Below are 26,594 nucleotides of genomic sequence, written 5' to 3'. Positions count from 1 at the left end.
GTGCTTCTGTGACTTCCTCTTCAGAGAACAGCCGAATGGAGCCCACGTTCATATCAGACTGGATCATTTACACCCCAGCTGTCCAGGGAGACAGGCAGCATTCCCCAAGCAAAGGGGTTCAGAGGGGGTAGGTCACTTACCCAGACACCCACAGCAAGTGGCAGTCGGAGGGCCCAGACAGGGGACACAGGCGTCTACTGTCCTTACTCCCAGGGGAAGATCACATCCCTTTTCTCTTTCTTTGACTCTTTCTTCTTCTGACCAATTTTGCTCCCTCATGCCTCCCTAGACTTTAGTTCTGTCCCCATCAACCTGGTAGAGTCCTGACCTTCTCACCTGGAGGAGCTGCCTTGGCCATTGGGCCTTGGAATCGTGCCTCAGACAAATACTACTAACTTTGTGCCCTTGGGTAAAGTCGCTCACTTTTTTCACCACTTTCCCTCAGTTTTCTCATCTGTAAAATGGGAACAGCAGACAGTACTTGTCTCACTGGTGGTGAGGCATGAGGATTGATTGAGACAGTGCCACGCTTGCCACAGAGGCTGGCACGGTGAGCCCTTTGTTACTGACGGCCTATATCCATCTTCTATAGAAGGCGTACTTGTTACAGCTTTCTCCTCTGGGGCTCAAGTTCTTTGCTAGTTGATAATGAATGACAGTGACAAGGTCATCTCTGTTGTGCTCCTGGGCTGGTAGGAGAAGGTCAAAGAGGGAGGTGAGAGGCAGCCTGGAAGGCTGGGATGAGAAGGCAGAGGAGGAGTATCCTCTTTCTATTCAGGATTTGTGGGGCTGAGGGTTTTGCAGACAAGCCTGGCTGACTGTAAGCAGCTGGGGCAGAGTCAGCAGCCACCAGCCTGTCCTCAGGGCAGGAGCCCTGGATCAAGGACACATCTGGATTCCACTTCTATTCCTGCAAGGAACTGACAGCTGACCGCGGGGTAGTAGTCCCTTCTCACCAGGGTGGGATTATTCTTTCCTTCCAGTACTGGGGACGGAACCCAAGGGTGCTCTACCACTGAGCAACTTCTCTAGTGCTTTTTTACTTTTCATTTTGAAATAGGGTCTTGCTAAGTTGCTGAGACTGGCCTCAAACTTGCCATCCTTCTGCCTCAGCCTTTTGGGTGGCTGGAATTTCGGGCGTGCCTCTAGGAGTGGCTTTTTGGTGAGCTCTCAGAAGGTCTTGCCAGCCTGGAAGTGGTGTGGTTAGCCACAGCAGAGGAGCTGGCTGAGAACCGGGGTGTAGAACAGCCTGGAAACCACACTGTGGCCTCAGCTCCCTTCACCATCTTAAAAGTTCCCCCGGGCGCTACAGGGCTTTTGATGTGGGTTACATCTATCAGTATTATAAAATAAAATGGGTAACTTAAAAAAACCTTTAACAAGCCATTACTTGTTAATAGAAATAACATAGTTTTTGAAAACTATACTATTAGAAAATACATCTGAATCCCTTTCTTGCCTGGCTTAGGAGAACGCAGCTGGATTCACACATCTGCTTCTGCGTTCAACTCTGGTTGTGGTGGAAGTATATAAAGAAATGAAGCCCCCACTGCGTCTGAGTGCTACCCCTGTGGCAGGCACCACGAAAGACTCTTGTTACACTCATTGTCTTTCTCTCTTTTTTGTTCAAATCCATATTATCTATTCTTTAAAATCTTTTTTTTTATTTGACTTGTAACTGATAAATGATTATTATCTCTAAGGAGTACCATGTGATGTTATGATACATATATCAAAATTATCCTCTTTGGGACTGGGTCGTGTCTGAGTGCAGGCTTAGCACAATCCAGGCCTGGGTTCAGTTTCCAGCACCAGAAAAAAAAAAATGCTTAAAGAGTAGTTTAAAAAAATTTTTTTTAGTTGCAGATGGACACAACACCTTTATTTTATCTTTTTATTTTTATGAGGGCTGGGGATCAAACCCAGTGCCTCGCATGTGCCAGGCAAGTGCTCTACCACTGAGCCACAACCCCACCCCTGGAGAGCAGATTTTAAATGCTCCCGCCACAGAGAAGTGGGCTGTCTCCTTTAGTCCCCTAGTCGCCCTCAGAGGAAGACACTCTCATTTTCCCTCTCTCGCAGCGAGGAACCTGAGGATGGGGCCAGGATGGATTTACCCAGGTCACTCGCTTGTGTGGCAGAGTTGGGGTTCAGACCCCTGACGCTCTGCCTGCCAGGGCCTCTGGGCCACACTGGCCTCTCCGCTTCCTCCATTCCTCCTTGGGCGACTTTAGGTAACCAGGGCTTCAGTGCCACCCGAGGACACCAGGGCATTAGCACGCGTGTCAACAGAGCAGGGGCTCCTGGCGTCTGCTCGCTGTGCGCCTTGGGCGCAGCTGCCCAGCCTCCTGAGCCCGTCGGCTGACAGTGCTCTGGCTCAAGAGGGTCCTCCCGGAGCCGTGCCTCTAAGATTTTTGAGTGGACACGACCGACCCGCTTGCCGTGAGAGATGGCGGACGAAATGAACGTGGGCAAGAAGGGCGCGCCCGGCTGCGCCGCTCGCAGGGCAGCCGCGGACCCACCCGAGCCCAGGCGGCCGCTCTAACGCCCGCGTCTCCCTGCGCAGACTCGGTGAACGCGCCCAGTGGCCGGGACCGTCGTCTCTGTCACAGACAAGGACAGGAGCCAGGAAGAGGTGGACTGAACTGTCCAGCCGGGTCCCGGGGCAGAGCCCAGCCGGTACTCACCACCCTGCCTGGCCTCCTGGTTGCTCAGCGGGCTCCTGCCACCTTCTCCAGGGCAACTGCAGGGCCTCTGAAAATATCGATAGCACCAGGTTCCCACGGCTGCTTCTCGGGACCCCAGGGTTTGGGTCTCAAGAGGACGTGCCATCTGTAGCCCTCCGTCACGCCCCTCCAGGGCGCCCCGCACCACAACCAGGGACTCCACTGAGTGCCCGTCCCCAGCTCTTCATCTATAATGTGGACCAAAATGGCCCTACCTTTTTTCTTTGTTTCTTTTTTTGGTGGGGGAGGGGAGTGGGGATTTAACCTAAGGGTGCTTTACCACCAAGTTACATCCCTAGCCTCCACCCTTTTTTTTTTTTTTTTTTTTTTTTTTTTGCTATTCTTTTTATCCCCACCCTTTTTATATTTTTATTTTTGAGACAGAATCTCACTAAGTTGCTTAAGGCCTCGCTAAATTGTTGAGGCTGGCCTCAAACTTTTGATCCTTTTGCCTAGCCTTTCAAGTCACCGTGCCTAGCTCCCATAGCCCTTTTTCAAAGAAAGCCTGCTACAGAAAATTATTTGAAACTCAGTGATCTGTGTATACACGATGCATACACACACACACACACACACACACACACAATGCATATATATATATATATATATATATATATATATGTATATAATTTATTTTTTGGTACTGGGGTTGAATTCAGGGTTGCTCTACCACTGAGCCACATCCCCAGTCCTTCTTTATTTTTATTTTGAGGGTCTTGCTACCAAGCTGGTCTTGAACTTGGGATCCTCCAGCCTCAGGTCCCCAAATAGCTGGGACTACAGGTGTGTGCCAGCGCACCTGGTTTTACTGGTAAAATCTTAGCTGCTGGGAAGGGGGGCAGGCATTGGGGGAACCTTGTGAAAATCACCTGGGGTGGGACCCTTCTGGCCCTGAAGCACTCTCTGTAGGAAAGGAAACTTCCAAACCGAGAAAGGTTAGTGCAGGAGGACAGAGAAGGCTTCAGGTGACAGGCACGAGGAGGACAGGGCCCACCCACCATGTGCGGCCTTTCTTAATGGCCTGTGGTTCCCTCCAGGTGGCTCTGCCTCTTCCTGGCTTGGCCAGATCCCCACCTCAGTCACGATTCTGCCGTTTGTAGGGTTGCTGGGGAGGTTGCAAATCAGGCGACTCTCCCCACAGAAGCGGAAAGTGGGGAAGCATGTGCAGAGCCCTGGAGGGAGGCTCACCCCTGAAGCAGCCTGGTGGCGGTGGCAGTAGTAGCAGCTGAGCGAGTGCTCACCCTGCACATGCCAGGCACCGGTCTCTGCACTTTGCGCATCAGCTCAGGGAGGGTGCCGCCACCACCTCCCTTCTCTACCTAGTGGAATGGGACTCCAGCAGAGGGCTGATTCACTGGGCTAGGAGTGGCTAAGATCTGGGGGTGGTGACAAAAGGGCTGTGAGGACCCTCCAGGGACAGCTGGACAGAGGTGGATGGGTGAGTTAAACTAGAGTGGGTGCCCAGGCCTTGGGAAGCTGGGCAAGGCACCTGGGGAGTTGAGCCTCCTGCCTGTTCCACCTGCCCCTTTGTCACAGAATTAATTCATGTGCACTTGTGGATCTGTTTGGATTTTAGTTCTTGGGACCATGAAGAAGAAGCAAGTTATGATCTCTGGCCTGGGATCTGGGATCAGACCCAGCTGTATCCCTACCCTGCAAGGTGGCCTGGTGTAGGGCTCCAGCTTGACTTGACTACAGCCATCTTGTCTGAAATGCCATTTTGTCTGTCAGGTGACCCTGGCTCACATTCCAAACCCTATAGTACAAACAAAGTTGTTAAGCTAGTTAGCTGTTGGATGGGGAGGTAGCTCAGTGGTAGAACACAACCCTAGCACCATTAAAACACACACACACACACACACACACACACACACACACACACAAATCCACCAAAACCAAAACAAAAGATAGTCAACTAAGTGTTTTGTGCTAGCCATTCACAACCCGCTCTGTTTTTTAACTGACATTGAACTTGCTGATAACTTTGAGAAAGGCCAGGTCTATTCCAGCGGCCGTGGCCCACCTTGGTCAGGCTTAGCATATACACCTCCTCCTCCTGCCTGGGGATGCAGGGATCCTATCTTGTTGGCACCCAAGGCACACGTCGTCCGTATGTCCCCAATAAACTGCACTGCTGCCATCCTGCACTGTCCGCTTCTTTCCTCTGCCTCACAGTCCCTTCAGCCTTGGCGGAGTGATTCTCTACACTGGGATCTAGTTTTTCTGAAATACGTGGATCTCAATTTCCTGTTGCTGCTCCTGTTATTTCCTGTTCCTCCTCCAGGTCTATGGTTTATAACTAACCACCAACTGAGAATAAGAAAGAAATAAGTAGACAAGAGGTTTAAGAGGCAGCCTGACGCACAGTTGTGAATTCTAATTCTGCTCCTTATTACTGCTGTGCTCTGTTGGGCCAATGGCTTTGCCTTCTTGAACCTCAGGGTCCTTATCTGTAAAATGGGCATAATGAAAGTACCTCTGCCCAGGGCTGGCGTGAGGATTAAATGGAACAGAAATGCAGAAATAGAAAGTGCAGAGCACAGTCCCTGGCTGTCACTTAGTAATTAAGAGTCATTAAGTGCTATGTTGTGATGTTTCGTGTCTAGGAATGCGTTTTTTCTTGTCTGGTTTCTTAATGATCACATCAAGATTTAAACAGTAAAATAAAATAGAATGGGGGGGGGGGTTGGACTTGACCATCTCCAACTTCTCAACTCAGAAACTTGTTTCATAAGCAGTAGATAATTTTACAAGCCCCACTGGGAACTTCTCGAGCCGTTTCATCATTTTCTATGGTCCACAAGAAAGGAAGTGACTTTAAGTCAAATAGATTATTTTTGATAAGTGCATCATTTAAAAACTTTCCTTAGCATTTGTTTTAAACCTTAAACTGATATGCATGCTATATGAAGCCAGATTTTGGCCTCTCTGCATTTTACAAGTTGCATGTGTGTTACGTTTAGTTTAAACTCTTGACACTCTTGTGTCAGGGCTGCTCAACAAATTGTAAGGTGATATTTTATTGGGAACTAAGTGTGCACTGAAGTGGACGGAATTGTGACAAGGGGGGAGGGCTCTTTCACTACCTGAGGGTTTGAATTTTTTTTTTTTTTTTTTTTTTTGCTTCTGTTGCTGAAAAAAAATTAATTTGTACCTTTTGAAAAATAATTTTTTGTTTGTTACAAAGAGAGATAAAGTAGGCCTCAGGTCCCTAATGTGCCTTGCAGGTATTGATCAATCCTTAACATTTCATGAAGCATTAGAATTTCCCTGATATGCTATGTAACAAAAAAAGTCAGGTAAATGCAACTTCCATTATTTTATGGAAGTTTATATATTATATATTATGGAAGTTTATATATTATATATATAATATATTTTATATTATATATATAATATTTTAGTTGTAGGTGGACACCTTTATTTTTATTTATTTATTTTTATGTGGTGCTGAGGATCGAACCCAGTGCCTCACATGCGCTAGGTGTTGGCTCTACCTCTGAGCCACAACCCCAGCCCCAACAACGTAAGGATCTTGAGACAAATTTACAAAGGAATCGCCATCTTCCTTCTGACTTCCTGGAATTTTCAGCAACATAGTTCCTATACTTCCTGTGCTTCCTGCTTTTAATCATTGACTCATCAAGGGTGTAAACTAAACAACTAAGAATAAAAACCATGTAAGGTCAAACATGAACCAAAGCCACTCCAGGGCACAAATCAGTAGTAGTCTAGTTGTGACTCATAATGATAATGGTTTGTTTGGTCATCTCTAACTATAGCTTGTCTCTTTCATTTATTCTAGAAAGCTCTCACCTTGACAAAAAAATTTTTTTTTCTTTTGATGGTAGGGATGGAACACAGGTCCTCTCACATGCTAAGCAAGCCCTCTATCACTGAGCTACACCCCCAACCTGCCCCAAACCTTTTAAATATTAAAATAATGATTTACTAATTTTTTAGGCACTAGAGACAGGTACCATGGGCTTTGAATGATATAAATCTTCCGGGGCATCTCTCTGCCTGGTGAGGAAAGCTGGTAGAAAAGAGATTTGGGCTCCACTGAGGTCTGTCATTACCTGTTGTTTCTGAGTCTTGGTGGCCCCATCTGTGACGTGGGTATTAAGAATGACCCCATGAGAGGGAGGACTGGAGAAGTTGGTGATACAGCTTCCTGCACCTCCCTTGTAGGGATCCATCTTGACATGACTACTGCCATCTTGACTGTAATTACCATTTTTGCCTGCCAGGTGAGCTTGGCGCCCATCCCAAACCCTCTAGGACAAACAAAGTTGTTAAGACAATCAGCATTTTGTGCTGGTCACTGACACCTCGACTGTTTCTTAGTTGATGTTTGCCTTGCTGACGCCCAAGAAAGGCTTCCACAAACCCTTAACGAACTGTGCTCTGTACAGTCCTGGGTCTGTCCCCCTCTTTCTTCAGTCTTCTGGCTCCTTCCCGCTTTGTTGGCCATTTCTCATACACTAGTTTTCCCGAAACATTCCTGGTTCTCAGCAAGGGTCTGATCCACTGCCCCCAGGCCTCCTTGCCTGGCCTCCAGCTCTATTAGGTTGCCCAGGACCCAAACCCATCCACACAGAGAGACGCAGAGGACAGTCAATGAATTTTGCCAGAGGCAACACTTTAAGTGCAGCTGTGGCTCTCAAAGAGGAACTATGGGTGGCCACAACCCCGAGGGAGACAGGGGAGCCACCAAGAACAGGGAGCAGCAGTTTGGGTGGGGGCTGTCTCTGGTGGCCTCCCCTGGCAGTGGGGGCAAGGTGGGAAGGAGAGGAGGGGCGAGGAGAAGCCACAAGCTCCCAGGACACTGCACATGGAGTCACTCCTCCCTGTTTGCGTGGGGTCCCCGCAGCCTTCCCTCCCTGGCTCCAGCACCCTGGGGACCCCTCCTGCTCCCATCCACCCCATGGATTTGCCCCTGTCTGTGGTTTTCTCTCTTTGGCATTTGAGGTCCTCACTGCATGGGGTGGGGACAGGGTGCACCCACACTCCCCAGGATATGGAGGGAAGAGGAAGTGTTTTTGCCCTTTTCTGGGCTCTGCTGAGAGACGCTGGGTCCCTGATCTTGGTGGGTGACTCTTGCATTAGCCCCATGGCGGAGGTGAGGCTAAGGGCCATGCTGTGCCTGGTTCCCACTGTGTCCTCCTGCTTTTTGGTCTTGGCAAAGAAGTCACTCTGGCTAGACCTTGACTCCCCTTTTTACTCTGGGACAGAAAGAAATGCCCTGTAGGACCGGGGAGAGGATGAAAGAAGATAATGCCCTCGACACCCCTGAGCACATTGTGGAAGTGGGGACTCTCCCAGGCCGACGGCCAAGCCTCGGGCCTGCCATGGAGCAGGCAGTGCGAAGTGACTGCTGGATGGGATTATCCAGCACTGGGAGGGGGAACCAGTCCCAGTCCTATGCTCGGCTCCCCTCCTGCCACCAGCTCAGGGTCTTAGGATGTTGGTGCTGTGGCATCTGAAGTGACAGTAAAGACAATGACAGTGAATTGCACCTCAGCACCTGGGAGGTGCTCTCCACGCCCACTTGCCTGGCTCTGGATTCAGATCGACCCACCAGCTGGTGCCCCTTGAGGCTGAAGCCCGTGTGAGCTTCTCGCCTTGCAAGTGGGGGCGGGGACGGGGTGCGGAGAAGTGTCAGTGAGCCCCAGCGGCAGGTGGCGACTGAAGAAGAAAGCGAGCCCTCCCCTCACAACTTCCTTTCAGGATGGGAGTCTCGGTGGGAACGTGCTGTGACTGACCCCAGGGCACCTGACTTAACTGGGGAGGGGGTCTGGGGTCTCGGAGTGGCCCCGCAGTTGACAGCAGAAGCTGGGCTCTGGGAGCTGGTCTCCACTCACACTGGCTCCTCTCCTCTCTGGCCACGTGACGCTGGCCAAGTCTCCACTGCTGCCGAGCCTGGTTTCCCTTACGGATGAGACAGGCCTGTCACTTTTGCTTCAGTGAGTGCCCTTTGTCGCTCTTGTCTGGGGCATTTTTGTAGGTGTTGAGGTAAAAGCAGAAACTATTTGAAAATAACCCTTCTTCCTGTCCTTCGTGAGAAGCCGAGTCAGTGGGAGGGCCAAGCTGTGTGCCAGGTGGGTAGGGAGAGAAGAGTGGCCAAAGAGAAAGCAGAAATTGCCCCTAGACTGGGGAGGGACCACAGGCCATGGGCCCCTTGAGTGTTGGAAACCAGGTTCTGCTCCCTCAACTTCCAGGAGAAGCTGCTGGGTGGCCCAGCCCCATGGTCAAGCACAAAGCCCAGTAGTCTCATGTGGGACCCCTGGCAAGCCAGAGAAGTAGGCACAGCCCGACTAGAGGGGATCGAGCCTACGAGGGCAATGGATATCTGCCAAGGGCCTGCGTTTGCAGCTAGGAGGAGAGAGGCTCCGTGGGCACTGAGGCTGTTTCCCACTAGCCCAGTAGGATGTAGGCTCAGAATCCTACTGAGTGAGATTCCATTGGAATAAATAAAAGGTTTTATGTACATTGAGGACACACAGCAAGAGTATAAAAGGAGGGAAGAGGAAAGACCGGTACTGGAGGCTCTGCTCAGCGGAGGCCGGCTGCCATTTTGCCCACTTGGACTGGCCAAAGGGGAAAGGACGGCTCACTGGCCAAGAACAAAGCTGCAGCTCGGGGCAGGTGAGGGGGCTACCTCCCTTGAGCCACAAAGTGGTTACCGAGCTGGAACCAGGACCCTCTCCCTAGGCTCCCTGAACCCCTCCTCAGCCCCTCCTCTGCCTCAGCCCTGGGCTTCATGCCCTCCAGGTATCTCCCTGCCACCCATTCTAGGGAAAGTTGGCCTCATCTTATCCTCATCTCTAATCCACAGCAAAATCTCCACCAGAGCCATACTGAGCCCAGCGCAGGTACCCACCTGCTGCCAACATCACTTAACTATGCCTGGGAGCAATGTTCTCAGTCCCCTATTTCACAGGAGAGGAAACTGAGTGGGAGAGTAGCCTCAGGCCATAGAGCTACTGGTGGCAGAGTCAGGATTCAGTCATGGCCCTGGTCCCAGGGCATGCTCATCAGTACCATTTTTTAATTTTCAATTTTTAATAGCCCAGGGGCTCTACCACTGAGCCACATCCCCTGCCTCTTTTATTTCCCATTTTGAGACAGCATCTTGCAAAGTTGCCCAAGTTGCTCAAACTGAAGCTTCTCCTGCCTCAGCCTCCAGAGCAGCTGGGATCACAGGCATGCACTGACACTCTTGTCTGATGCCAGTGTGACTCGAGGTAAGTCGCAGCCCTGTTCTGCCAAGCGGGCAGTGGCAACGGGGCTCGCTGTAGACAGTCGTGAGGATTGAATGAATTCAACCACGAAAGGTCCTCAGAGGCAGGCCCAGCACACCACAAAGCCATATGTGAAGGTCTGGTTTTCATGGTGGTGGTGAGACAAAAGCCTGTTCTGACTCTTGGTTCTGTCTAAGGAGGACCCACAAGCCTGCAGGTGTCCTGATGTGACCTCACCCCCTGCCCCAGACAGGCCCACCCAGCTTCTGACTCTGGAGGGAGGGGGTAAGGCAAGAACACAGGTTTTTTGGAATGAGGAAGATGTCTAAATAAATCAACTAAAAATGTGACTCACGTTTGCTGGAGGCTGGACCCTGGGAGCTTGTGGGGTCTGTCCCCGCTGGTTTTTGCCCACTCCAAAGTCCTGGTCCTGCTCAGAGGTCCTGTTGAGCTGCTGCCCCCAGCCAGGTTTTTCTTGCTTTTGCACTTTCTCACAGATGAGTGGATGTGAAGAGGTCCTTCCGTCCTGGTTACCACTTCCCCTCTGGGTCCCTGGTGCCACAGTGCTCTTGCCCCTATAGCTGAATTTTTTTTCACAGAACTCTGGGCAGGGTGGGGCCTGTGCCCACGCTGTGGAGTCAAGGGACTTGGGTTCCGATCTGGCCTGGATGTCACAACACTTAGCTGGCCTGAAGTTTAGTTTCTTCATCTGCAAAATGGGGATAATGTGCCAGCCTTACCTAGATTCCCCAAAAGGACATTCCTTCCACTCCAGGCGTCCTCAGTATGAGGTCAGAGCTTAGAAGTGTGAATGCCTACAGAGGCCAGGCAGAGACCATAAATGGGAGATGGGTACGGGACAAGAGGGAGTAGGGGGGACCATGGGGCAGAGGGGACTATTGGTGCCTAAGAGGGCAGGCACCTCAGCTCTCCTCCACTTGGCGGTGCAGACCCAACTGCCAAATGTTTCAAGTTTAAGTTTAGAAAGTAGAATACAAAGTCAAATCTTTTAAAAATGCTGTGTGAGGGGTTGGAAAGTGTCACTCAGTGGGATAGCATGTGCTTAGTATGTATGAGGCCCTGGGTTCACTTCCCAGCGCCAAAAAACAAAAGCAAAATGCTATGCGATCAAACAACAACGACAAAACATTTTCACCTGGCTTCGTGGGGCACGCCTATAATCCCAGTGGCTCAGGAGGCTGAGGCAGGAGGATCACAAGTTTAACGACAGCCTCAACAATGTAGCAAGACCCTAAGCCTCTTAGCAAGACCCTGTCTCAAAATAAAAAATAAAAACGGCTGGGGATGTGGCTCAGTGGGTAAGTGGTACCCTGGATTCAATCCCTGGTACCAAAACCAAACAACAAAAACCCAAAAGGAAGTTATTCTTTGTTTATCTGAAATTAAAAAAGTTACTTGGAAACTCTAGGCAGAGTGGACATTTAGCCATGCTCAGAGACTTCTTTGGTTGTTTTACCCTGGTAGGGGGGTTCTGCTGCTCTCTAGTGGGCAGAGACCAAAAATGCTGCTAAATATCCTTCTGTGGGCAGTTTAGTCCTGATGCAGTCAGGACTTAACCTAGCGCAAGATGTTACCATGCCAAGTTCGAGAATTCCTGGTCTGGACCTAGCCTTGGTCCTTTTGGTGCAAACCCGGTGCTGGGGGCACTTTTAATTTGATAAAACCTTGTGGGAATGCATCATGATAGCCTCAGCTCTTGTGCCTCTACCAAGTGCAAGGAATTGGGACAGAGAACCCTGGGGTGCCAACAAAGAACAAAGAAGCCCAGGGGAGACACAGACTGGGGACCTCCTGCAGCCTCCGTCTGACTTCTGTAGAAGCTGCAGAACTGGACACTAGAGTGAGCTGGATGAGCTCCAGCAGGTCTCGCAGCCTCCAGGACCCTGATTCCTAGACCCCAGCTTTGAGGAGGCGTGTGAAGAATAGTGTGGCGGAACCCGCGTGCCGACTCTCCATGGCAGCCGGAGTGTGTGCTGGCAGCCGGGGTGCGTGGAGGAGCAAAGAAATGAACGAAGGAAGAAAGGAAGAACACCGGGAAACCGAGTTCTCATGTGACAGTCATTTCTTCTGTCTGGTCTCGGTTTCCCCGTTCCTAGAACGAGGAAGTTGAAGATAAGAAGTGCTTCTCAAACTTCCATAAGCAACTGAATCAACCAGAGATTGATTAACCAGTTAGAATACAGAGGGCTGGCCCCGGCCCCCAGAGATTCTGATTAGTTCTGGGGTGAGACCGAAGGATCTGGATCCCTAACCAGCTCCCAGGTGAGGTCCATGCTGCAGGTCCTGAGACCCACCTTGGACGGCACTAGACAGTATGGCTGGTAAGGGGCAGGATCTCCAAGTCCCCGGGGTGCCCTGGCAGGGCTCATGGGCCCACCCAGGAAGCGTCTGTTCTTTTTCTCTGGTGCATTTGCAAGTGAGGGTCCAGTAATGGATTCCTCTGCTCAGAAAACCAGCCTCACTGGCCCTTGTGCTGGGGGACACTGCCATCTACTGGATGTGTCTGTACTGTGCGGGGGCCCAGAGTGTGGCTGCTACTGGGCTGAGTGAGGAATGTCCCTGGGAGGGCCACGATTCCTACCAGTCTACAGGAAGCAGCCTCTACCATGTCTGGACCATCTGACTGCTTTGGGGTCCAATGTGGATGTTGGTCCCTGAATTATTTGGGGAAAATAAAAACAACATGCGTCTGCAAGCCTTGGAGATAACTTGCTCTGTTGTGCCCTTAGTACCCTGGAATATAGGCCAGCAGAGTGGTGTAGCCCAGTAATCCCAGTGACTTGGGAGGCTGAGGCAGGAGGATCACAAATCCGAGGCCTGCCTCAGCCATTTAGCAAGGCCTAAGCAATTTAGTGAGACCCCGCTTCTAAATAAAATATAAAAAGGCTGGGACGTGAATCAGTGGTAGGACAGGTGATCAGCATACATTAGGCTCTGGGTTCAACCTCGAGGACCAAAACAAAACAAATCCCTGTTATACTGTTATCACTTTAAAAAAAACTAATTAGCTGGGCCAGTTGGTGCACACCTGTAACCCCAGCAGCTTGGGAGGCTGAGGCAGGAGGATCGAGAGTTCAAAGCCAGCCTCACTCAGCAACTTAACAAGGCCCTAAGCAACTCAGTGAGACCCTGTCTATAAATAAAATACAAAACAGGCTGGGGATGTGGCTCAGTGGTGGAGTGCCCCTGAGTCCAATCCCTGGGACTCCCCCACCAAAAAAGAGGAACTTGAAGACTGTCAAAGGTTCTAAGTTTCACATGATCAAAATCACCTGCAGAGCAGACTGAACAAGGCCTGAAGTGGGCCTGAAATTCCATTTCTAGCCAGTTCCTGTCCCTGTGTGACATGTGCAACCTTGACCCCTCTGAGCCTAGGAAGCTTCAAAGAGTAAGGTAGGTATCATGTGAAAAAAATGTGTGTCAAGTTTTTGACACTCTCATGAATCGTTTTAAACACGTCCATTGTTTTGAATCAGTAATTGATGTGTAGAAATCTACATTTAAAAAGTCGTCGTATGAACAAAGAGGTTCATAGTGGTATTATTTATGATAGTGAGAACCAAGAAACAATCTAAATGTCCAATAAGAGAGGAATTATTTAGTAAGTGTGGTACATCTATTTGTTGGAATATAATAAAGTTGTTAAAAATGGCACTTTTCCAAGAGCTGTAATGAGTTCAGAGAATGCCCACCGTGCTTTTTTTTTTTTTTTTTCTTTTTTTCTTCTTTTTGGTACTAGGGATTAAATCTAGGGGTACTTTACCATTGAACCACATCCCCAGCCCTTTTTATTTTTTGAGACAGGATCTCACTAAGTTGTGGAGGCTGGCCTTGAACTTGCCACCCTTGCCCTCCTGCCTCAGCCTCCTGAGTCCCTGGGATTACAGGTGTGCCACCACACCTGGCTACAGCATACTTCTTAAGGACACACTTATTTACTTGTTTATTTTGCCATGCTGGGGATCAAACCCAGGATGTTGACCATGCTGGGCAAGCACCCTACCACTGAGCCCCAGCCAGCCCTGCAAGGACACGATTAAAGTCAAGGATACTTTTCAACCTAGGGATTCCCAGAATGGGGTCAGCCGTGTTGGGAGTAGGAGGACAATCAGCTCGCGGAGCAGGACCTGGCAGATCACCAGGGTCGTGAGCCCCAGACTGAAGGGGTCCCCCTAAGGAAGTAAGAATGCAAACATTTGGAAATCTCAATATAATGTAAGGAAGAAACCCAAACTGCCTCCTGATGTCGGTCCACATCGGGTGGTAGCCTTGGCGACTTTAGATGTGTCTCTCTTGGTGGCCGCGAGCGAGCTCAGGGCCCAGGTGTTCAGGGCCGGGGAGAGGAGAGATGGTGGCAGAGATCAGACAGGGCTGAGTGAAGGAACCGGAGTGTGAGCCGGACTTTGGGCTTCCAGGATCTGAAACCTGCCCCAGCCAGACGCGTGGGTGGATGCCACCCTGCCAGCCCAGTGTGTCAGCTCCAGGAGCAGACGCTGGGCTGGCCTGAGAGCAGGCAGGGCTCTGAGCCTGGACTCTCGCCCCAGGGCTCAGACAGCAGGACAGAGCCTCCTGCCCCCAAAGGGACCATGGCGGATGTCTCTGGTAGCAGAAGACTGGATTTGGATTTTCAAAATAGATTCTGGCTCTGAGCGTCCACACGGTCTGGGCCAGATGGACCTGGGCCTCTTCCCAGTTCTGCCACTGCACAGCTGTGTGACCTTGGCTGGGTTACTTAATGTCTAAGCCTCAGTTTTCCTAATACTTATACCACCTAGCAATTAAATGTCAAAAAAAAAAAAGAAAAGAAAAAAGAAAGAAAGCACCAGATAAATAACAGGGACTAATGTAAACACAAGATAAATACAGATTCTATCACTGACCAAGATTCTCTCTTTGGCCAGACTTTAGTTAGGTTCCTTGTCTTTTCAACTAGGTGTTGACTTTGGCTCTGTCTTGTCTTTGGTCTGCCCAGCCCCATCTTAGCAAAGAATCCTTTAAAATCATCCTGGAACAAGAGTCCACTTCCTGCTTTGAATATAAACATGGCTGCTTGACCACTTAGGGGCTTATTTTAAAACTGGCCTTTTTTTTTTTTTTTTTTTTTCTTTCTTCTTTTCCTGCTCCCCCTCTCTTAACTCTGGAGAAAAAGATTAACAATCTTTCTGTCCTGGGCGGAGTTATCTGTCCTTTGGCTCACTAACTCAGGAATGAAGAAATTCCGACTTGGGAGCTGGTACCAGCAGATCTAAGAAACGGCCATCTCTCGAGCTACCATCTGGATATCAATTATGAGTCCTGATAGGAACACTTGGAACTTTTAGCCTTTGTGTCCCCTTTTAAAAACCTACTGTTGCCCCTGACAGAATCATGGTCTCTGAGATGTGAGTCCGCTGCCTTCTCCTTTGTTAGCAAATCAATAAAAACTTCCTTTTCTTTTTTCTCAAAACCTTGTCCTCCTTCTTGGATCTGCACCAGGATTGAACTTTCCATATCAGTTCCCCCACCATGTTATATGACCATGCTCCTCAAGCCCCACCATTGATGTAGAAATCCTTGGCCTGCCTTTAGCAAGAGTCCCCAATCCTTGATGTCTCCTCTTAGTGATGTCCATCTACTGATCCCCCCACTCTGCTCCTTGACTGTGAATCCCCACTGGTCCTTGAAGTATTCAGAGTTAAGCCCAATGTCTCTCTGCTACTATAACAGTCTTCAACAAAGTCTTATCTCTTTTTTTCTTCTTGTAATACTGAGGAGCAAACCAAGACCTTGCACATGCTAGGCAAGTGCCCTACCACTGGGCTATGTTCCCAGCCCTTCCTTACCATTTAAAAAAAAAGAAAGAAAGAAAGAAAAAAGAAAAGCAAGGGGCTGGGGATACAGCTCAGTCGGTAGAGTGCTTGCCTTGCAACTGCAAGGCCCTGGGTTCAATCCCCAGCACTGCAAAAAAAAAAAAAAAAAAAAAAAAAGTGAGAATAATTTTTCCTTAACATCCCCAATCTGAACAAAAATTTAATAATTAAACCAAAGGAAAACTAATGGCAGGTAGTAAGTCCCATACTACTGTTGAAAATTTCATCCCACCCAGTACGTGGCACAAATAACCAACCTTTGGTTGGACCTCAGAAAGTCTTTGTTGAATGAATAGATGCTGAGTGTCCTTAAATAGTAAAAATAATAAAAGTCCTAGTCTTTAAGAGCTCACTCCTATCTGTTCCCTTAGTGCAGAAAGGAGGGAGGGAATGGAGAGAGTCCTGGGAGAGACCCAAGTGATCCCTGCCCTAGAGTTCAGCCTCTCTTAACTCTGCCTGAGTCCCAGTCCCCAGTCTGTGGAATGAACAGGCTGGATCCCACAGGGAGTTAAGAAAATTTTCGTCACGGGGGAAAAAATTAAAATTAAATAAAAAAATTCATACGAAGATTCATTTTAATTATAATCCAGTATATATATATATACTGGATTATATATATACTGGATTATATTATATATATATATATATATATATATATATATATATATATATATATACACACTGTCTGCAAAATTGCAACATCAATTTCATGAAACTGCAATAGCCTTACCATGAGGCTTAGGCTCTATTTTCTTTGCTATTTTCATTCTTTCTTCTTTTTCCCTCCCTCCCTCCCTCCCTCCTTCCTTCCCTCCCTTACCCCCTTCCCTTCTTCCTTCCTTTCCTGCTGGGGATTGAACCCAGGGGTGCTCTACCACTGAGTTACACCCCCAGCCCTTTTTTTAAATTATCTTGAACAGGGTCTCGCTACGTTGACCAGGTTGGCGTTAAACCTGTGATCCCGCTGCCTGGCTCTCCTGAGTCGATGGGATTACAGGCCATCTTTATCGTTCGCCCGTGGATCACACTGGAATTGGAAAGCGCTGTTGGAGGGCCTCCTCTCTAGTCTGGGGTTCTAGTCTGCCTGCGTGTCCCCCTCCCCGCCTTTGGTTCCCCCAGCTGTGGTGCTCTCTGCCCTCTGCTCATCTGCTTGGCCTTGACTTCTTCCATGCCCGGCTCCGGTGCTTCCTCCTCCAGGAAGTCTTCCCTCCACACACCCGCTTTTCAATCGATCAGTTTTCACTCCTCCCCGGGCCAGAGCTGTCATCCAGCAAGCGGGTATTTATTTTCCTCTCACAGATCTAGAAGGGGTGCTCGGGGAGACAAAAATGTGTAAGCCGTGTTCAGAGGCTCAGGGGCATTGGTGCCATGAGCAAGACACAGAGAACAGGGTCGGGAAAAGGCAGCCTCCAAGGGGTGACAAGCCCCTGGACATTGTGAGGGGTGGCTTTTCCTGATAAATCCCCCTCACTGACCCCTGCAAGAACTCAGGGAAGTGGAGGGAGGACAGAGAGACTTAGGGCTGGGGACCAAAGTAGGTCCAAAGGGAAGGGAGTGGCAGAAGGAAGCCCCTGGGAGACCAGAATCCAGGTCCCCACACAGTGCTAAAGGAAATGGGTCAGAGCGAGGCGCTTCCTGCCACTGGGCTGGCTGGGTCAGCAGTGACCCAGCAACGGGGCTCAGCAGCTGCAGGTTCCACTCTGCACAGATGCCCAAGCGTCCAAGTGACTGGGCACTCCTGACCCAGAGTTGGCTAGAGGAGCTGCGGATAGGCTTATCTTGAATTTCCAGGAGAAGAAAGTTGATTGAACTATTTCCAAAATCCTGGTCCTCATGGTGCTTGCCTCCCAGCATCCTCCCCTGTGAGAAGAGCAGGGTCACGGGACTGGGCGTCAGGCCTGCATGCTGACACTTTAGTTACCTGTCCGTGGCAGACAGAACTAGTCAATCGAGGTCCATACATTGTATGCTGAGGAAGCGGCCCCGGAGATGTTCGGTGATGCATCCTCTGCGTGAGGGAGCTGGGATTCAAAACAAGGCTGTCTTGCCCTTAACACCAGCTCCCGTGGGCAAAACTCCAAAGATAGATTGTGCAAGTCTGGGAATGGACTCTGTACCGGAAAGCAGGGCCGTGTGCAGGGGTGAGGAAACATTTTGGTAGTTACTTATAACTCCTGTATAGCACTTGGCCTGTTCTACTTTATAGCACATCTAATTGTTCCTTTTTCTGGATCCCACTGGCAAAGCTCCATGTCTTAATTCATCCCTGAACCTAGCTAACGTCTAACCCAGCACCAAGGACTGAACTGGAGCTCAGGGAAAACATTTGAATGGACTAGATTCCTCCTTTAAGTTGAAGAACTAAGGCAATTATATCTGCTCATAAAAGCATAATAAAAACAAGAACGCCTTGAAAAACACATTTTAAAATTCCCCAACATTCCTGAAACACTTCTAATGCAAGCTTTCTACTTGGGGCTTTAAATCCAACCCAACATTTTCTTTCTTGAGAGTTTGCAGATGTGGTCACCAAAGAAGGGGAAGAAAGAGAAGCAAAGAGACTTTAAGGCTCCGAGGGACCCTCCCTGACACATTCCTCAGGGTGGGAAGGAGGCCGCCCATTTCCAAGTGTCAGATTCTGACTGAGGAGGAGCTGAGGGGGAGTTATTTGAAACCAAAACTCTGTGGAAACTTGTTTTCACAAAGTTCTCTTGTGTGACCTGACCCAGAAACTCTGGGGAAGTTTGAGTGAGATTTTGAAGTTAGTCAGCAGATGCCCAAGAAATTAGGTCCAAAATCTTCCTTCAGACTAAGGCCCTCCTTATGGAAACCCAGAGAACATAAATAGTTTCCAGCGTGGCCAGAAGGGGAATTCTTCAACGTGCTTATGTGGGTGGCTTTGTCTTCCCTTTTCCACAGCGAGTAGTAAACTTCCAGAAGTTGACATTGAACCGAAATAGAAGGATTTCTCCAGTTGTTGGACTAATGCTAAGTGCAGCTGAAGGCGCTCATTCTACCAAAGAGGAGGAAACTGAGACTTTTGCAAAATGCATAGCAAAGCTCTAAATTATGATGGATAATATTTCACATTCATCTGACATATTGAAGCAGCAGTCATGTGTGCCATGGTTCAGAAGCATAGTTTTTGGTTTTGTTTTGTGTTTTGGAGACAAGGTTTCCCTAAGCTGCCCAGCTGGGCCTCCAACTCCTGGGCTCCAGTAATCCTCCTGCCTCAGCCTTCCAAGTATCTGAGGCTGCAAGTACCTCACTGTGCCTGGCGAAAATACAGCTTTGGAGCTGGGCAGACTGGGTTTCAGTTCCAGCACTATCATTTTGCAGATGTGGGGCCACAGGTAAACAGTTGGATCTCTTTAGGTTTCAGTTCCCTCTATGACAAACTAGGTGTAATAATCGTTCCAGATTCATGAGGGTTATGTGAGTGTGTATATATATGATTTAGGATATTAAATCATGGGTAGATGTTAGCTCTGTGGTAGGAAGCTCCTGTAATGTCTCTCAATGGCCCCTGTCTCCTGGAATTCACATCCTTTGTGAAATCTCCTTCTGAGAATGGGGTGGACCTAATGACTAGCTTCTAGCAAATAGAGTCTAGCAAAAATGATGACATGTCAGGGACCCCAAACTGCCAAAATGATCTTGAAAACGAAGACTGAAGTTGGAGGTCCCATATTTCTTGATTTCAAAACTTATTATAAACCACAATAATCAAAACAGTGTGGTACTAGCTAAAGATGGACATGCAGACCAGAGGTATAGGCTTCCTTACCTTTACTCTCTCTTTTTTTTTGGAGGTACAGGGAATTGAACCCAGGAACTATTTCACCACTGAGCTATATTCCCAGTCTTTTTTACATTCTTTTTTTTTTTTTTTTTTGGGTGCTGGGGATCGAACCCAGGGCCTTGTGCTTGCAAGGCAAGCACTCTAGCAACTAAGCTATCTCCCCAGCCCCTATTCCCAGTCTTTTTAATTTAACTTTTTAAATTTTATTTTGAGACGGGGTCTCACTAAGTTGCCCAGTCCGGCCTTGAACTTGTGATCTTCCTGCCTCAACCTCCCAAGTGGCTGACGCATGCACCAGGGTGACTGGTCTTTATTTCCTTTCTGATTGGCAATGACATATGTGCACTGGGCTGATGAGAACCTGGACCCAGAGAGGTGGCTCGCTCATTCTGAGCACTTCCTAGCCACAGGGACTCTGAAGACTATGCTAAGGCAGCAGGATGGTGGACACAAAAGCTTGGGTATCAGAGTAGGGCACAGTGGCAGGTGTCTATGGTCCCAGCACTCAGGAGACTAAGGCGGGAGGATCCTTTGAACCTAGGCTTCCAGGCCACCTGGGCAACACAGTGAGACCATGAAGCAAGGGGGAAAAAGAGAATGAAAGAGCAAGGGGAAAAGAGAGAAAGAGAGAAGGAAAGAAAAAGAAGGAAGGAAGGAAAGGAAGGGAGGAAGGAAAAGAAAGAAAGAAAGAAAGGAAGGAAGAAAGAAAGAAAACAAGAAAGCAAGCGGCAAAAGAAAAAAAAAATATTTTGGTCTTAGATTGACCCAGGTTTAAGTTCTGTGTAGGTGAATTTGGGTGTTTTAGTTAGTTTTTTTACCACTGTGACTGAAAGACTTGCCAAGAACAATTGGAGGAAGAAAAGTTTATTTTGGGGCTCATGGTTTCAGAAGTCTCTGCCCATACAACCAACACCATCCCTTGGGGCTTGAGATGAGGTAGAACATCAGGGCAGAAGAGTGTGGCAGAGGGAGGTGACTCATGTGACAACCAGGAAGCAGAGAGAGAGAGAACCAGCTCCCTAAACAAGGACGGAATACATACGCCAAAGGAGTCCCCAGGGAGCCACCTCCTCCAGACAAACCCTACCTGCCTTCTGTTACTACTTGGTTAATCTCCATCAGTGGATTAATTCACTGATTGGATTAAGGCTCTCATAAACCAATCATTTCACCTCTGAATGTTCTTGCATTGTCTCACATATGAGGTTTTGGGAGACACCATAACATTGGGTAAATCACTGAACCTACCACTCTGAACCTCAGTTTTGTCATCTGTTAAATGGGGACAATAATAGCGCTGACCTTAGTAGGATTGGGGAAAATGAGGTAAGATGCACACAGTGGCTTAGTCTTGCCCCTAGTACAGTGCTCAGTACTTACTGTTATTATCTAGCGAGCCAGACTTTGTAATATGTGGAAGACTGTACTTATGAATTATATAAGCAACAGTTATGACAAAATAAAGAGCTGCCAGTCAAAGGTAAAGAGATATTGAAAAAATCCACCCCCAGTGAACTGGAATCAGAGATCAGAATGTCCTTCTGCTCGCAGTGTCTAAGAAGTTGTTGGTAATGGATACTCCCTTGCTGCCTGCCGTTCTCCAGAGTGGAAGGCACACCATGCTGTCAACTGGGCCAAGCGGTTTTAATCAGCTATAAAAACTATGTCAATATGTTTTGTTTTGTTTCTGCTATGGCAAAATACAGGCTCTTGGGCCATGGAAGCTTGATTTACAGCCTCTTCCCAAATCCAAGCAATGAGCCAGAGGACAAATACTGGCCTGTCTGAGTCAGTGGAAAATTCCAGATGTTTGTGGCTCATTAACTGCCAAATTGACAGCTATGAAAGCTGTCAACTGTGATAAATAAGTAGCCCTTATTAGCTCCATGTTACCCCGAAGAAAGAGCTGTCCCACAGGCGTATTTTATAAAAGGACCACATATAACATGGTCTTGTGAGTGTGTGTCGGGGTGATGCCAGGCTTGACTGAACCCAGGGCCTTGCACAAGCACTGTGCTGCAGCCCTTTTACAATTTTATTTTGAGACAGGGTCTACGTTGCCCAGGGTGACCTTGAATTTGGGATTTTCCACCCCAGCCTCCCAAATGGCTGGGATTATAGGTGTGCGGCACCACGCCTGGCTGATGTATTCACCAGCTTCTCTTACAGATCCAGTGTCAGAGAAGCAGCTGTGAATAACAAGGAGGGGAGCAGCATCCTCAAAGCTGGAAACTGGGACCTTATTTGTACCCAGATGGTGGGGTCCTGCGTGGATATGTTGAAGAAGACATATTTGGTAATATGTATCAAAATCCTATCTCCTATACTTACCTTGTACCTAGTAATTTCACTCTTGGGAATTTGTTCAAAGGAAATTTAGTTAAAGAAATGAAGATTTATCTATACGGATATTTCACTTTAGCATGTGGAATATGCAAAAAATTGGGAATAGTGGAGGATAATAAAATGAATGAGAGATGATCACAACAGAAAGTTCTGGAATAACCATGTACTTATGTATACATGGAAACACGTTCACAATACACAGCTTCAAAAGTGAATGAAGACAGGTAAGAAAACAGCACATACCATTTATAATCATTTTTGTAAAGAGAACAAAAACATTCAGTAATCGAGGGCTTTGTGAGTACTTCAGTGATGTTGATTTAGTTCATCCTTACACTAAGTGTTACTGAATGGTAGGTATTGTTTTTATTCCTCTCACAGAGAAGACAATGGAAGCAGAGAAGTTAAATACCCTGCCAAAGTCAGTTACATGCTAGGAAACCAGAGCTTTAAGACTGGACTCTGAATAGGCTTTGGAGTCCATCAACACTACTGATCCTGCTTCTCAGTACAGAAAAAAGGCTGTTTGAATGAACATGACTTCAAAGCACCAAGATTGGGGCTGAGGGTGTATCTCAGTGGTAGAGTTCATGAGCAGCATGCATGAGGCCCTTTGTTGGAGCCCCAGCATTCCCCTGCCCCCACAAAAAAAGTGAACCATGGTTATGTCTGGTAGGTGAGACATTAAGTTTTTTGTTATTTTTACCTGCCTTTTCACAGTTAAAAGTATTACGTAACAAGACAAAACTTTAATGAAAATGCTTACAATACAAGATCTCTGCTGCAAACTTGAGAATCTGCTGCAAGAATCTCTGAGCCTCAGTTTCTTCATCTGTAGAATGGCAGTCACGCCTATTTGGTCGGATGGAATGAAATAATGGATATGGAAGCATTCTGAAGGGGTAGATTTAGAATAAGTTAAAAACACAAGGGGCTCTTACAATATTAAGTAGAAAGTGATGCAGCAAATGTGTTTCCAAGAACTCAGAGATGGCCGGCGAGCAAACATTGGGAGCTTGAGAGTTTTCATGTCTTACTGGATTCTCTTTGGCGTCTTCCACTTTGACTTTTCTTCCTTTCTAATTTTATTTTTTAAATTTTCGGTGCTGGGGATGGAACGCAGGATCTCACGTATGCTAGGCAAGTGCTCTACCACGGAGCTACATAACCAGCCCTGCTCCCATTATTTCTGACCTGGGGATTGCGTGTGTCCTCTTCGTGCCAAGGATATGAACACTGGGAGACAGGCATTGTCACGGTCTTAAACGTAAGTCGACGACTCCTCTATTCCATTTTGTCCCTTGGGATGTTCCAGATTCCCTCTATCGACCTAGTTACCAGTCTCGGTCTTTCTTGGTCATTCTTCTCAAGTTTACTGCCCAACTCTGGGCTCACCCAGCTTCTGGTCTGAGGGACTAGAGGCTCAGATCCAGAAGTGGGTCAAAAAATGAGCAGTTGGAACCAACAGACAAGCAAGGAGCCGGATGGCAGAGCCTGGGAGTTCACCTGTGTGATTAACACTTTTAAAAGCAAATCTAAACCAGGCACGGTGGTTACTCCACCAACTCAGGAGGCTGAGGCAGGAGGATCTCAAGTTGGAGGCCAGCCTGGGTAGTTGAGTGACATCCTGTTTCAAAATAAAAATAACTGGGGATGTAGCTCACTGGTAGAGTTCCCCTGTGACCAGTTTCCCAGTAAAGGGGGCAAGGGATTGTCTAAATAAGCCTGGATGTTCAGGAGCTTTTTTCTCACTTTCTTGTCAAGAATTACATAAGGGGGGCTCCTTCAGACATGCAGTGCTACACCAGATTACTCCTGGGAAAGCTTACAGCAGTAGTTTGCAACTAGAACAGAAGATTGGGAGTGGCTGACTTCAAAGACCCATGTGCACATCCCCAACAGTTCTGGTATTCTGGGATGGTGTTTGAGCGTCAGAATCCTTTCAAGGTCTTCAATGTTGAACTCCCAGACCAGAGTCACAGGAGGCACAGAAGGTTAGACTTCCTGTGCCCCATGGAGTAATTAGACCGAGATGATTGTCATGGCTGACAACAGATCTGCCACTTCTCCAGTGCGTGAGCTTATAGGAGGAACCATAGATGCTTCCCCAGGAAGTGAACTCATGACGTGGAGACGGATGGGTGTTTTGATACCAGTTTGGCAACAGAATCCAAGTTCTGAAGCATGTCCAAACATGGGGCAGGTGTTCCATTTTATCCTCTGGCAGGTTCCAAGAATTTGCTGCTTCTTACTGAAATAAGCCATCAGCTGACAGACTTGCAGTCATTCACAGTTGACACTCGGAATTCATAGATGAGTTTGAGGAAGAAAAAGGACGACACCAGCCTCTGGTTTGAAATAGACACACTCACAGGGAAATGACCTAGCCTGAAAGCTAGACAGCAAGCTGTGGCCAACCTGGCACTGTAGTGTCTCAAATAACAGTGAGCCCCGGCCTGCGACTTGCCCATCCTCCAAAGCGAGGCTTTCGGAAACAACTTCTTTGTGTCCGACTCTTCTTTTGGTGGGATGCAATATCTTTGTTTTTATGTGGTGCTGAGGATTGAACCCAGTGCCTCACCCGTGCGAGGTGCTCTGTCACGGAGCCACAACCCCAGCCCCTTTGTGTTCAACTTCTACTTATAGATTAGGCAATGTTAATGTGATAGTTTCACTGATTTTGACTTCACTGACACATAATCACAACAGATTCTCCTATGAAAAATTTTATCAAGTGCAGGAATCCCCTCCTTAGCATTAGCAGGTTGACTTCTAACTCCAACCTGCTAATTCTAACTCCAAGTTAGCAGGTTGATTTTTTTGTGTTTACTATTCGCATTGCTTGTCCTTGAGTCTTGGAGAATGGAGGAAATCTATCTCCCCAGGCACCAGCTTCCCTCGCTGATAAATGAAGTAAAGGGAACAGTTTTTGATCTCCTTTAGGACCCAGTGGAGCCTCATTCTCTGCTGTGTCCCCAGGGCTTGGCAGAGGACCTGGCACAAAGGAAGCATGAGATAAATCTTTGCTAAATAAATGTTTTGTATTAAACATGCATATTTATTCCGCATTTGGCTCCTAGTATTGGTGATCCATATCCCAAGGCTGTATGTACCAACATTTTATTTGAACTGAGAACCGCTAATTGGATTGTGTTGGTGGAACTGATTTTAGAAAGCAGCAGGGGACAGACAGAGGCTGTATTGGATGTCCTGAAGAGGGTATTATTTTTCTGTCGTGTCGTTGTCAGCTCTGAGCTGCTGTGGGTACTTGGTAAATATTAATGAATGAGCTGGAGCTAAATCGAGAAGGTACTGGGAAAGTGGGACAAGTTAAAAACCCTTAACACTGCTCTCCTGAGGGCCATCTGACTTTGACCTTGTGGCAGAGAACCTGGTTCAGCCAGATGGCAGGATGGAGGCCTCATACTGCCCAGCTGGCCCTGGTGGCCAGGCAACTGTCAGTTCTCCTGGGCTGGGCACAAAACACCTTTTAGGTGCTGGGAAGACACAGAAATGAGGCAGACACAGACTCTACAGGGAACACAGAACCTGGGCTCTGTAGTCTTTCAGTTTTAAGGCATCTGAGCCCCAGATTATTCTTCTGTTACAGTGATCAAAAGAGCACATACCTAAGAGTGAGAAGAAAAGGAAATGATGCAAACAAAAAATCTGGTCTACGGCAGGAAGCAGCGTAAGGGTGTGATATGTGTTTACAAGATGCCAATGCTCCACGTGTGTTCATACTTGAGATGAAGAGGTGATAGACTAATTCTGAAGGGCAAAAGACCTGAGTAATTTTCTAAATATTTAGGTTTTATTCTGTATTACAATTCAGAGTCACTGTTTTTAAAAAGAATAGCACGGTTTTCAGCGGCTCGGGTTGGAGGGTGGTGATAGAGGCAGCGCGGGATTCTCAAAGGTGCTTGATTCTCGTGGCTGTGTAGGAATCTGACCAACACCACGTGGAGCAAAAGGGCAAAGACCAAGACCACCAAGAAGCGTCCTCAGCGTGCAACATCCACTGTGTTTGCCACGTTTGATCAACCGCAGATTCGGGAGTTCAACAGGCCTTCAACATGACTGACCAGAACAGAGGCGGTTTCACTGACAAGATTTCATGATATGCCTGCCTCACTGGGGAGACTCCACGGATGAGTACCTGGATGCCATGGTGAACGAGGCTCCATGACCCATCGATGTCACCATGGTCCTCACCATGTCTGGTGAGAAGTTAAATGGCACAGATCCCGAAGATGTCATCAGAAATGCTTTTGCTTGCTTTGATGAAGAAGCTACTGGAACCATTCGGGAGGATTAGCTGAGAGAGCAGCTGACCACCAGGGCGATGGGTTTACAGGTGAGGAAGTGGGTGAGCTGTACAGAGAAGCCCCTATTGACAAAAAGGGGAATTTCAATTACATGGAGTTCACGCGCATCCTTAAACACGGAGCAAAAGACAAAGATGACTGAAAAGAACTTAAAATTCCAGCCAAATGTTCCTTGTTGCCACCTTGGGTATTTCTGAGATTTTTCTCTTAAGAGCCTATTGCATGCCCTTTAGCTTTACAGCTTTTGTCTTTCTTGTTTTGTATTTATTCTCAGTCAT

At 47.9% G+C, this 26,594-nt stretch overlaps 1 protein-coding gene and 1 pseudogene across 2 annotated transcripts in view; one reads left to right on the top strand and one right to left on the bottom strand.

Annotated features, from left to right (window-relative positions):
- Cnr2 (cannabinoid receptor 2) overlaps positions 1-10,477 on the bottom strand; it is a 22,180-nt gene extending 11,703 nt beyond the window's left edge. For both annotated transcript variants that reach the window (XR_007103831.1, XM_047515764.1), the window contains exon 1: positions 10,326-10,477. The gene's annotated coding sequence lies outside the window, so the exon portion shown is untranslated. The remainder of the gene's footprint in view (positions 1-10,325) is intronic.
- On the top strand, positions 7,840-26,594 carry LOC124966080 (myosin regulatory light polypeptide 9-like; annotated as a pseudogene).

Source organism: Sciurus carolinensis, chromosome 1, assembly GCF_902686445.1.
Source record: "Sciurus carolinensis chromosome 1, mSciCar1.2, whole genome shotgun sequence".
In the NCBI taxonomy this organism is placed as follows: Eukaryota; Metazoa; Chordata; class Mammalia; order Rodentia; family Sciuridae; genus Sciurus; species Sciurus carolinensis.
This window is presented reverse-complemented; position numbering and strand designations above follow the sequence as displayed.